Consider the following 12,149-nt stretch of genomic DNA (forward strand, 5'->3'; position numbering starts at 1 on the left):
CACACACACACACACACACACACACACACTCACACACACACACACACACAGTCATACAAACACCCACACAAAAGAAAATTAAACACATAAAGAAGAGATCAATAAAAATCTCATGAAGTTAGCTTAGTTAACAAAACAACCATTTTCTTTCTTTTTTAAAATTTTTTTATAGTTGTAGATGGATAGAATGCCTTTATTTTATTTGTTTACTTTTATGTGATGCTGAGGATCAAACCCAGTGCCTCACGCAAGGTAGGCAAGCGCTCTGCCACTGAGCGACAATCCCAGCCCACCAATCTCTTTTTTAATTATTTTTAGTTGTAGGTAGACACAATACCTTTCTTTTATTTATTTATTTTATGTGGTGCTAAGTACCAAACTCAGTGCTTCACATGTGCTAGGTGAGCACTCTACCACTGAGCTACAACTTAGCCCCATAAAATAGCCAAGCTTACCAGTAGTATATTACTTTTCAGTGTTCCCCAATCATTTAGTAAAGAACAAAAAAATCTAAACTAACATGCTAAAAAAATCTATAAGGACTACAATCTTTCTCTTTTGGATATTAATGCATTTCTTAGTAGCAAAGAAACAGGAATCTCCTATGATGACCACAACAAATAATTGTAGTTGGTTCATCACTCCCTTTATTCAAATGACCTTTTTGTTAAGTGTCTCCTTTCAGGCTTTTTGTTGTTTTTTTTTTTAAATTACATGATTATTTTTTAAAAAATAAATGGCTTCTGTGCTTCAAAAGTTTGTATAAAGGTGTCTCAATAAATAAGAAATGCAAACCTTTATCTAGTACTGGGGAAAAGAAGTGAAACAGAAGGTGAGCCTTTTTTAATCTACTTTTATATCTGTCATTTCACTGTTAAAAAAATATTTGATTTGGCTTTACAGTTTGGTCATTCAATCATTTTTGCAATGACAATCTTCTTAAATATGATATACTCATAAAAATCAAATCAATAATAATGTATGCTTCCTTAATCTAATGGCAATGCAATGGTATATTTGAGAGCCTTTCTCCACATTGTCAAAGATTTCCTCTTTTTCTTATGTGCAAAACTTTATAAATTCAAAAGAATTATTTTGGCTATCATCATGTGTATATTATTATATAAGCCCCCCAAAATAAAAATAATTTAACTATACTATACCATGGGCTTCACTGATAATTTACATTTAGATTATGAAATTACTGACTTCTGATACATTCTTGTTAATAATTAAGAGCAGCCTGTATTTTGAATTAATCAAGGTCACTTTTACTCTGTACCACTGATAGATAAATTTTCAGACTTTGATTCTTCCAAATTTTGTTGCAAAGCTCTACACAGTTAATAGCAGGGATGTAGCCATCTTTGATTGAAGTCAGTCTTGTAAAAGACTCAGAAATATGTAACTATCACTTTTGAAACCGAAATCTAGACCACAGAACTACATTTAATAATACAAAGAAAAACAAATATTTGACAAGAAAGGATAAAATACCACAAAATAAGAAATCCACTTAAAATCTCAGAAATATTGGCTTGGTCTTTTTTCAGAATAAATTGAAAATCCACTGTCAAATTTAACATAGTAAGTCCAACATCTGATGTTAGGGTAACTAAATAGAGTGTTCCTTTCTTTAATTCTTCAAACAGGACAAAGACCTTCAATAGATAATTTTAAAGATACAGTCAACCTTTGAATTTCAGGAGCAGTGCTGGTGGGTAATGTACGGAAAGACAAAGTGGACACATTCCTTTCTATATGTTCAATCAGTGCAGCTTTTCTATTCCCATGTGATATATTGGGGGTGTCTGAATTGTTGTTGACCTCCCACTACCATGACCATTTAACAGACGAGGAAATTAGCCCTAAGATGTTCAATTATTTGGCGAATGTCTCAGAGTAAGCTAAAGTCAAATGTATACTGATCCCTGATTCATAGCTACAGTTTGTAAATGTGTGATCTTGTTTCATCTACTGAGTATTAAGGAACAACTTTTTGAAGACTATTCCAACAGTCTCCCCTGTTTTATCCTCCTAGGGATATAATAAGGTCGAAAGACATTACATATGCACTTAGAGAGTAGAAAAGATATGATTTGTGGCTCCCTTGATCTCTAGGCCAGTAGATCTTTCTATACTCTCCTATCTTTTTCTTTTATTTTTTTTAATCAGAAACTATAAAATGCCAAACCAAGCCTGCCAAATATATATTTGATTATATTACCAGAGGTTTAAAACTATGTAAACTTTATAGAGAATCTGAATTTCAAGCTTTTCAAAAATGTAAAAGCTGACAGTACTATTTCCACATACTTATTGACTCTGCACAACTAGAAGAAGTAGAGAAGCAATGTCTACCAATAGACATGCACTCTGCTGCCTCCTACAATTCCCACAATTTCTCATGACCTTACACCTGGCCCTCTTTAATGAATTCATGTTATCACTCTGGTCCCAGTAGGAATTTGAGTTTTATGACCACTATTTGAAAATTTGGGGTATAGTTTAACCAAATATTATTTATTTTTTTTTCAAATTAGTTGTGGGATCTCAGGAAACTCCATGTATGTAAACTGTTTATTGAAGGGGCACTGAAAGTGGTAGATCATATATCTAAAAATGTTGGAAGTGCTTTATTTAACAAGTAAAGACAAGCCTTGACCATTGAAGTTGACACCACTGTATTAAAGAAAAGCCTCTAATAAAACAGGTTGTACTAGATGAAAACAGATTCCATAAAAACACTGATTACAATTCACCATAACTATGTCATTTGATCAGAGTAATAGTCATTCATTTTAAATTTCCAAATATCAATAAAATATTTGCTGATTTGAAATGGTAGTCAGCTGTTAACTCGGCCTACACTGGCATGTTGTTGTTTTTTTGTTGAGGGGCAGGGAGTACTTGATTAGGCTATTTCTTACACAGAGAACTTGTGCTAGCCAAATCATCTGTTTTTCTAGTTCAATACAGTAAACAAAATGTTAATTTGCAAACAGATGTACAAAATAGAGCATAAATCAAGCAATGCCTTCCTCTCCCACATGACATGGTAGGTAGAGGGTAAATTTCCAGTAATTATGTGTTAGTAAACCTTTTAAAGGTTGTCTTTAGGGATAGGACAAAATCATATTAACTGTTTCATTACCACTGTTGAAGCTTTTAGCAGACTTTTCTCTTACTCTTAGCTGGTAAATTTATTCATTTTATATGTCATTCTTTGTGAAGACAAATAAAGCCTATGACATTTTCAAAATTTGATTGTAGGCAATGTGGTATCAGGTATATGCACATATATACACACATATTTATACACATACATATATTCATCTATTTATATAGGGTACTGGTATATAACTCAAAGAAAGCAAGACTCTATCCAAGTTGTTTCTGACATCTGTCTTTATATAAACACTAATTCATCAGTCTAGTCTGAGAAAACTAAGGAGTTTCAATGTTACTCATATGTTCAACAATAACAAAGAATTTCAGAAAAGGATTATTGTTTGTAGAATCAAATTTTTTTTCAAGGCAATGTTCATAACATATAGAATAATTTGTTGTTCTCCTGCTATAACACTAATTATTTCAGTATATTTACAATATGTGTCCAATGAATGATAAAGCCAGTTAAATATATTTAGTGGTACCAGCAATGTATTCCTGATAGTATTTTCAGTAACATTATTCCACATATTCAAACTCAGCAAATATTAGTCACATTCAAAAGCTCTCATTATTAGATAACTAACCTGAAATCATTTGCATTGTAAACTTTAAACATTAAAATTTCTCAAAACCTTTATAAATATTAAATCATTTCATGTTTTGGCATCTCTGTCCACAATGTTTCTGTTGGAAATTTTTATTCTTATAATCTTATGATTTTTGTAGGTTTGGCTGAAGACACCATGAATGACATTTTGAATCTTGTCCTTTGATCTATATGGGGGTTCTAACCAGCCTCTTGTAAGGGATTTTTTTTTCAGCATTATTACATTAGTTATATTTCAGGTCTTCCAGTTAATGATGGTTTCTTGGTATTGTATATTCAGAATGACTCATGGAAAACCCTGAGGAAATGCTCTAGAAGCCAAACAAAACATTTATATTAGATATAAATTACAGTCCTTGAAACATTGGATGCAATTGCTGCTTTATTAGCTATTGTGTTTGATACTTTGGTATCACACTGAGATGATAGAAAATTGGTCTACTTTGTAAATATTTTGCCGCTTATGTGAAGAAACTAATGTCAACCCTGAACTCTGAGTTGATGATTAAAATGGTTATTCCCTCATAACACTTATCACAATGTATAATTATATATTTTTAGGTCTATCTTCCCTACAAAATTGCAATCTCCATGAAATAACAAGTTAGATTTCTTGTTCACTATTTTACTTCAACACCTAACAATGTTGTTGACATATAATAGTCATCAATAAATATTGGTCAAATGAAATTAATATTGGCCATGTGAGGGGGACACTAAACTTCTTCAAAATGATCACTGTGGAGTCTTTAAACTTATTTTCACAAAACACATTTTAAGAATCTATTTCTCCTATACAGCACTGACTTACATTATTGATTATGGTGCATGATTTCTAGAAGGACAGTCTTGGTGTTTGAGAATCTAAGTAAACATTCTCTGAATAACCAAAGCTGATCAGAAGTTTTATAAACTGAAACATATCTGATGGCATCAATGCGAATTATTGATGGGTAAAAATACAAATTCATTATTCATGGAGATAAAGAATATTCCAAATTTATTTTAATTATAGCATTACTTTTTCTAACATTTTACTTCTTTGCCGAATGAAGCTTAAATTAGATGTGAAAAGCTGAAAATTCTGTAAGCAGAACTCAGCTAAGCTGTTTCTAAGAAAATAAGTTTCATTTGACAATTGATCATTCTGGTAATCCTATCTGGTTTAGTTTAGCTGCAGATGAAGACAATCAAGAAGGATTCAAAGCAAAGGAATCTTTGCCTGGACATGCTCTTAATGTATTACCGGGAGGAGGGGATAAAGAGAATGACTGTTTTGAAAGTCTGTTAAATCCCTTACATTCATGCCTTGCCTTAATCCTTGAGGAGGTACACTCTGCTATTTAAAAATAAAAGTATATTCCTTATCAATTAAGAGAGCAGAGGCATATATTTAAAATTACAAATGATAACATTCTGAAATACTAGATACAGCTTGGTAACAGGCTCAAAATCTCACATTTAAATAATAGCATCTTACCATTATACAGTTATACAATTAGCAGATCATCTCCTCTGCGTTAACTAATGTAGTGCAACTATTTGGTGTGCATAAGCGCGTTTGAATCATTGTCCCCATTTCTATATATATAGAACTGAAACTGAAGGATTTTTAATCTTATTCTGTATTCTTCCACTTATTGTTTATGATATTTATGTATCTATATGTGACTGAATTACCATTTTATCTTGATGCATTTTTCCTTGATAAACTTTGTTGTTTTTACACAATGCAAAGAATCAACATCTTTAAGAATTGAAGGAAGCTCTTCAAACATGATTATAATTGATATCTAACAGTTTACATACTGATCCCATAGAGGCCACATTTATCACCTCGCCCTATCACAGAAGCTGCTTAATTCAATATTCATTCTACAAATGCTTACTGATCATCAACTATGTACAAAAGGCTATGAGCTATGGGGCTACATAGAATACAAACATCTTCAACCAGAGTCCTAGACATCAAGAATATTACAATCTAAAAAGAGAAAGAAATCATGGTCACAAATTATTACATTGAAAGACTGTGAGTGATAAGTACCACATAATCTGTTGGCATACAGTAGGCACTCAAATATATCTGATTAATGAATGTTGAATCCATGAGATATATACTACACAACTATATGAATCTAGGAGATGAAGGTATCATTTTTTTATTGGTTGTTCAAAACATTACAAAGCTCTTGACATATCATATTTCATACATTAGATTCAAGTTGGTTATGAACTCCCAATTTTACCCCAAATACAGATTGCAGAATCACATCGGTTACACATCCACATTTTTACATAATGCCCTATTAGTAACTGTTGTATTCTGCTAGAAGGTATCACTTTTACCGGTAGATGTCAGTGAAGGAGGTGAAATTTGATTTGAATCTTGAAAGATTAGTTTTGAAGAACAAAGACTGGAAGAGGAGAACAATGATTTAGGAGGTGAAATTGACAGGATGTACAGAATATTCAAATTGTTGAGAGAAAGATGGTGGTGAGGAGACCAAGTAGTAGGGTACTCCAGTCAAGTAGAGATAAAAATCAAAAGAAAAGTACATGTGCAACAAAAAGTATAAAGCTATAAAGCCAGCATTAACATGACTTAAAGCTTAACTTAATGTGGAAACCAAATATAAAGAGGAAAACAAAGGAGAACTCTTGAGCTTATGACTTTGTTTCCATGAAAAGTTACTTTCCAAGTTTTATAAAATCATGTTATAGATCAATATTTTGTACAACAACAAATTCTGGAAGAAACAGTGTTAAGAGAAAGAACACTGATCAAGGCAAAAGGAAACTTGGATTAATATTAATTCTAACTAGGTCACTGCCTAGCTGTGTGATCATGAACAAATCACTTCCCCTCTTTAAATCCCAATATCATTATTTGTAAAACCAAGATAGATAAACTGACCTTTCTATTCCATCATAGCTCAAATGCCTTATAATACTCTGATTCCTAAATTGTTGACAACCCACCTACAATACAAGTAAATTAAATTAAAATTCCTCTGAGAAGTCAGAGGCTATTTCACAGGAGTTGACACTCCTGAGACATACTCTTTTTCCTCTGATTCATAAATAGTTATTTCAATTCCTGATATTCTGAGTGTGTTTATAAGAATGTTATAATCAAATTGTATATCTGTAGATTTTTAGGTCTTCATAACATGAAGGTAAAAATAAGGCTCCCATTTATCAAGAAAACCACTATTATTTTCATTTCTCCTCCAGGCAGTAAGTTTTATCTTGACTTTCCTGAATGAAAAAATTCCTATCGATAAATAAAATAAATTAGACCATTTGCCTAAAAGTTACATAAAGAAGAATCGCCACTCCTACTGACTCCCATCTTCCTTAGATAAAAATGAAAGGACATAACAATATGCATGTTTTCATCTATTTATTAATATATTCAACATTAACTTACCCCATGAGTTTGTGTTCATTATCATTTAAAATGCAAACAATAGAAATGAAGACTTATAATTAATGAACATCTCCTTGTGGTATCTACCAAAAGATCATGCACACAAAATGTACATAATTATGTTATAGTCAAAAAATGGATATAATAAATATATAAAAAAAGGTTGTGAAACTTTCTAAACCTTATTGCTGTTAATCACTTACTATTTTCCTTTCTAATAGTAAAATCAGGTCAAATGAAAGACTTATCCTAATATTAATCCTGGTTACTTTTTTAACATATAAGCTGGATTCTATCTCCTTCCTCTCTGCTGAACAGGCACTTTGTGTTTGCCTTTGATAGAATACAGTCATAAGAATTGCAGCCTCACTGGCTGCGATTCTTAAAAAGCCACAAAACCTAACTGCTAAACACCCCATAGATAACGAGATCAGCCCAAACATTATAAAACCATATGAAACTCTTTAGAAAACATGTGTTGGATAACAAGTCTTTGGGGTGACAGTATTGATTTCAGATGGAACTGTCAAGATAAAAGCTCATTTGTTCAGGACCTATCTCCAGGTATCAATGTAATGAAATATGATTTTTAAGTTTTTTTTAAAAAATTATTCCTTTATTATGTTTATTTCTCCTCAGATATTGATAAATATTATAATTGAAATGTTTGTAAATAGAGTTTGTATTTCTGATATTCTTTGATTTTAATGTTTTATGTTATTGCAGTGCCATCAATTTTGACTTATAGAAAATTTCTCCCAATTTAAGTTTCCTTCTCTATGAAGTATTGTATTTTTTCTACCCCTTCTATATTTAGTTCTCTATTGTCTTAAAAGAGTTCTGAATTCTGCATTATCTATTTTTTATTTGCTTTTTGTAGGGTGTTGGTGGTGGTGATGGTTATCACATCATTTTTTGCCTTTATCTCTCGATCCCAATCAAATTAGAGTGATTAATTCTTGGTGAGAATCAATAGACTGACACTATTTTCTATTTTTAAGTGTCAACAGGATAACCACCAAGTTTCTAAATAATAATGTCTAATACTCTATAGGTATCAAGGCAGCTTATTCAAATGTAAACCTACATTCCCATCAAGGGTTATGATTAGCACTAAATAAGTACATATGAAGGCTATTAGCTGTTTCCTATTGCCCATTCTGTTTGTCGAAGTTACTAGTGGGTGTTTTCTCCTTTTCAGAAGTTGTCTATATTATTCCGTTTTGTATCATTACCCTTTTCACTTTATCAAGTACTAGATATTACTCCCATGATTTCTTCTCAAATAATGCATAAACACTTCTTTATTTAAACATAGCTCTATGTACTGTCCATCATTTCCAAAATGTGCTCTTTTAAGTCTAAAATATCACCAGGCATGCTTTTTTTTTCTAAAGGTTCATCAGCAGTAATGTCCATAGGGTTTTGGAGAAAACTCTTATTATTACTTGGCTCCTTAATTCAACCAAACTTTCAAAAGGATGCAAAAAAAAAAGAAGAAAGAAAAAAAGCAAAATAAAAAATGAAAGAGAGAAAAGAACTTCTCTCCCCTATTATATGAAAATGAATCATTGTTAATGAAGAGATCAGATACTATCCAGCATGGGCTATGGGTCTTTCTTAGCCATCTCTTCACGCTTCTTCTAATGTTTATATAGTCACCCCTTGTTTAGGACTCCTTAATATTGCATTCTTTCTTTTCCACACTATATAACGTGTAATAGTCTTATTCCTGAAAATCAAGGGATTTCAGACTGTCTCCTCATCTCTCCAAGGAAACTAGGCCTTCCTTTTTCCCTTCTTACCCATTGTAGCAATCCTATATGAGATTCTTAGTCTTTTACTCTGCTTATTTGTGAGGCTCTGGTGTTATAGTGATCACATCTTGAAGAATGCCTTTGTATCTGTGAATGCCTTCCCCTAAAAAAAAATCACATCAAGAGGCAATGAAAGACCACCCAGTTATTTCTGAAGGTGCATTTGTAGTAGAAAACAATACATTTTTGCCACACTCACAAATAGCATGTCCTTATTACCTCACACTTACCATTTACCCATTACAATTGCAGCAAACAAAAATGAAAAAAAATCAATAGCAATGTCACGCAAAATAGGCAGAGAGGTCTTAAATTCTTTACACACAAATTACAGAGCATTTAGGGGATGGAGGAAAAAGCTCAAAGGTGTTACAAGCCTTGACTTTCTTTTGAAAGCATCATTTTCTTTAAATGCTTTTTAATAGAAAATAAACCCATGTCTATTTTAATAATCTTTCAGTTGTAAAGCCAAAAAATAAAATGAAATTAAAACCATAAGCAGCAGCATAAGGATAATTTTAACTATATAAAACAAAATTATTTTATAAACTACAGAAGCATACTAATGAAATAGCTTTTATTTCCTCCAAATACTATTGTGGTTCAAACATTTAGTCTGCTGAACATAATATGTGTATATAATGTGAATCTGCATACAAATGTATTTGTGATTCATGCAGAGAACCAAATTTAATACCAGGCACCATGATTTTTCTCAACTAGTTTTCAGAGGGAAATGTGATTTATAATTTGAAGTCATCACTAAAATTTCAAATTTTATTTCTATGAACTAGTTGCTAAAAGGAAAACAGAGACTAGTAAATACAATCATGTATAATTGCAATTGTATACAAACAAGGTGTTTTTAGCAAGTTTTTGAAAATCATTTATATATTTTTGACAACTTTCAAATATTAGGATTATGAAATTTATCTCACCATGCTGTCCCATGATAGTATCAACAGGATCATTTACATGATTAAAATATTTTAAGGTTAACCACATAAATTTTTGGGAAAACTTTTTAAAGATATAGAGTTGTAAGAATGATCAACAAGGTAGAAAAATTGTTTTTGCTATCTACTTGAGGCAGCAAGAGTTCATTTTAAAAGGAACATCAAGTTCTAAAGCCAATTTTATCTTTCCTAATTACTATCTCTTTAAAAAACATGAAAATATGACTCTAAATAAAGCACTTAAATTTGAGACCAAACCCCTAAATTATTATACATATAATACATGTTTACATTATACTTAAAATATAATGTAAACATGTATTATATGTATACCTAGAACATTTTCATTAAGGAAATGCAATGCTACTAGTAGGAATGAATTCTAAACAATCTGAATTTATTACCAAATAATTTTTTCTAAAGCCAGTTTTCCTTAGGGTTGAAAGTTAGTCATTATAATAGACTGGATTCTTAGCTGACTTTTCTATATTTGAAGTAGACAAATTACCAGAAAAAATAATTGAAAAACTGAGTTTCAATCCAGTCACCTAACCAAAGGGTTTTTCCTGCATACTGATGAACTGCTTCTCTCTAAACAATTATTACAGTTTGAATAATACAAATATTATCATAATTAACAGTAAGCCCAACTGTGAGAACTAGAATATGGTAATGAAAAAAATCACCTATTAGCAATTGGCATATCTACAATATTGTAGAGCCACTGGCTTTTCCAAAGTTCAGTAATTTGGTGACATGTTGAAATAATAAGAAATTCTGTTTCTACTACAAACAGGGAGAAATTAAGTGTCTAAGGAAATATTTAAGTGTCTTATTTCCTTTAATTTACAACAATTAGGAAAATGAAGTGAGGGAAAGTCATGGAATTAGGATTTTCTGTTATATGTAAACTAATTTCAAGTTATGCCTGTTTTGTGTCTTTTGTGAATATTTTTCAAAACAACACCCACATTTTAAATTTTTGTTTTATTTAGTATATAACCTTAAATTTACTTCAATATATTTTAATGGTTTGGAATAAAATTCATCACTTTTATGTTTTGGCCAAACTATTTTTAAGTTAATATTTTAGTTTTCTCCTTTTGCTGTCAGCTCTCTTATGTGTGTATGTGTGTGTTTCAATAATTTCTTTTCTTTTCTTCTTTCATGTTAATTTTTTATTATTTTTTAAATTTATATGACACTGGAATGCATTACAATTCAATAATTTCTACTATGGCAATTAATGCCATAAAGATGTTTCTGCTTTCTCTCTGAATATATAGCTCACAGTATAATTCAAACCCTGGACTTGAAATTCTACATGCCTCTTTTCAGTGGGCAAAAATAAAATGCCTTCTATGCAATAATTCCAACTGACATGAATATTTAGGTTTGAATATTTAGGTTTATATAGTATCTAGCATTGCTCTGAAAACTAACAATTGTTAAACATGCAGTAAATATTTGCCAAGTGAAAAGTAAGAGTAATCCAAGTATCTTTCTGACATAATCTGTTTTGCTATATGTATAATCATTTGTTAGTATTAAAGAGATTTACAAATATGGATCTGAAGTTTGCTTATTCTTCAAAATTATTGCAATTGTAATCATCAAAATAACATGTTCAGCTAATTTTCCTATGTGGGATTTTAAAATGATGATGAAGTTCTCTAAATCATAAATTTTTAAACACTACAAAGTAAATGTTTTTGCATCTCTCACATTTAACTCAATACCCAGAGGAGAAAAATGGATATATTTTATTCTGTTTCCTCTTGTTCAGCTGAATTTTCATTTCAAAATATTTGTCTTTCTGTCAAATGATATGTTGAACAGAAATTGCATATCTCATTAAAATATTTTGCAAAAGAAGAAAGTTTATAGCTTTTTATTTTTTCGGTACCAGGGATTAAACCTAGGGTCTTACACATGGTAGGTGAGCATTACAACTAAGCTACACCTCCAGTCCATTTATTGGATTTTATTTCTGAAACAGGGTCTCACTAAATTCCCCAGGCTAATCTTTTTTTTTTTTTTGCATTACAATTCTTAATACACCTTTATACCACAATTTATCATATCTCTGATTATATATAAGGTATGTTAACAACACCCAGACTGATCTTGAATTTACAATTCTCCTACTTCAGGCTCCTGAG

Source organism: Marmota marmota, unplaced genomic scaffold (assembly GCF_001458135.2).
Source record: "Marmota marmota marmota unplaced genomic scaffold, marMar, whole genome shotgun sequence".
In the NCBI taxonomy this organism is placed as follows: Eukaryota; Metazoa; Chordata; class Mammalia; order Rodentia; family Sciuridae; genus Marmota; species Marmota marmota.